The sequence below is a fragment of the Mustela nivalis genome (genome assembly GCF_964662115.1).
Source record: "Mustela nivalis genome assembly, contig: HAP1_SCAFFOLD_1073, whole genome shotgun sequence".
NCBI classification, from domain to species: Eukaryota; Metazoa; Chordata; class Mammalia; order Carnivora; family Mustelidae; genus Mustela; species Mustela nivalis.
The window spans coordinates 57,337-59,725 of NW_028135591.1; positions in this window are offsets into that span (position 1 = coordinate 57,337).

The window sequence follows — 2,389 nt, forward strand, 5'->3', positions numbered from 1 at the left end:
AAAAGTGGTGGAAAATGTAAATAAGACACAGTGGCAGCCAACTAGTCATTTCAAGTTGAGCTATTTTTTCCCCCTTTATCTCCCTGTCTCTTTAATTTCCTGTAGCACATTCCTACAAAGTATTTTAAGGTGTTTTATATGCACATACATAGAGATCATCATGGAGTCTAAATCTAATAATTCCTTGTCAGTTTTAAATATTTTAAGTATTGTTCATTCCTATGTCAGTTGTCTAGTAACTTTTTCTCCACACTGCACTTAATTGCAAGGAAATATTTAATTTTAATATAAATTAATTAATCACTTTAATAAATATTTTTACCTTATGGATTAATCTTTGATGCTTATTTCTTAATTTTTTTTAACTTTTAAAATTTTATTTATTGAGAGAGAGAGTGAGAGAGAGAGAGAACAAGCACAAGCAGGGGAAGATGCAGAGGGAGAGGGAAAAGAAGAAGCAGGTTCCCCACCAAGCAGGGAGTAAAGCTCAGTCTCAGGGCCTTGGGATCATGATCTGAGGTGAAGGCAGAGGCTTAGCTGGCTGAGCCACTGAGTCTAATTGTTATCTTTGATATTTAAGGAAATACTTTATCATCTCTAATTGATCCCCTATGTCACAAATACAGTTTTCTCTATGGTGCTATTAATTTTATTGTCTTCAAATGAGATTCTTTTTCTAGAAGCATTTTTAATCAGTCTCTTAGGTCTATAATTTAGTTTTTATACATTTCCATTAATATTTTATTTTATCTTCATCATCTCTGAGTATTCCTGACCAGTACTCATTGGTCAAATCTTTCTTATTAATCTATTCCAAAAATTTGTTTGTTTCTATAATATTTTGTTATGACTGCTGTCGTTCTTAGGTTTTGCCTTTATATTCTTTTTGTTTTGTTTTGTTGTTTTATGCTTTGGTGTTTTTGTTGTATTGTTTTGTTTTTCTTTTGAATTAATACAATTAAACCTTTAGATTTCTTTCATACCTTTAATTATTGTCACTTATTTTCACAAATGATATTACCGTAGTACAGTAATTCTAAATATTTCTGAATTAGCTGTATTATTTCTTTTTAGGTATAAAGTTAACTTCCAGTTACATGGACTTAATATTTTGGTCATTCTATTCTAGTTTTATTGCCTTATCATTGGAAAATATAGCCTGATACTTAACTCTAGGGAATGATGTGGGAGAGCTAGGTTCTTGTCTCTTGGAGTCAAAGAAGGAATCTCGTGGGCAATGGAGAGTGAGGAAGTGACAGAAGTTTATCAAGTGAATATATAGAAAAAGCTCTCACAACTAAGAGGGGTCCCCACACAGTTAACAATGAGTGCCTTCAGGGTTTATTTTTTATAAAAAGGTAACCAGGCAACTTTAATCCTTTTAACATCTCTATCAATAACTCCTGCAATGGCTTACCTCCTTTTGAGGGTCTGATTATTCTTTTTTGGTTACAGGTGTTTATCATAGAGACACCCACCCCACATGACCCACTCCATACACCTAGGGCAGGGTGGTCCTCCATCCCACATGCCTAGATCAGGGTGCTCTTCCCGGGGTAGGGTGGTCCAATTTATCTCTTTACCACATCACATTTTGGGGATTTCTGAGAGCCTGTTCACAAAGTTCCCTATGGATCTCTTCCTCCCTAGCCCCACCTGTCCGTTACTCATTTTGAGAGTTGATATTACCAAAGTACTGTAATTCTAAAAATTTCTGAATTAGCTGTATTATTTCTTTTTAGGTATGAAGTTAACTTCCAATTATATGAATTTAATATTTTGGTCATTGTTTTCTAATTTTATTGCCTTATTCTTGGAAAATATAGCCTGATGTTTAACTCTAGGAATTTATTGGCATATACTTCTGGCCTAAATAATGGCCTGTTTGTGTAAATGTTCAACTTATGCTTATATACTTACTGAAGACTATTGTTTTGGGGTCAGGATGGCTACATTTATTAATAGATCAGAACTATTAGATTCTCTAAATTTTGATGTCTCTTAATTTAATCTAATTAAATTATCAGTTAATGAAAGAAGTTAAATTTTTTATGTACTACTGCATCTAAACTTATCAAAGTCTTTTGCTATTATTAGACAAGTATGTCATCCTGTTTTTATACCAAGTCTTACATTAAAAAAATCATACTATATGAAATATTACTTATTATTATTATTATTATTTTTAAAGATTGTATTGATTGGGGTACCTGAGTGGTTCAGTCAGTTAAGTGTCTACCTATAGCTCAGGTCATAATACCCGGGTCCTGGGATAGAGCCCCGCAGGGGGTTCCCTGCTCAGTGGGGTGCTTCTCCCTCTCCCTCTGTTATTCCCCCTCCTGTGTGCATGTTTTTCTTTTCTCACTCTCTCTCAAATAAATAAGTAAAA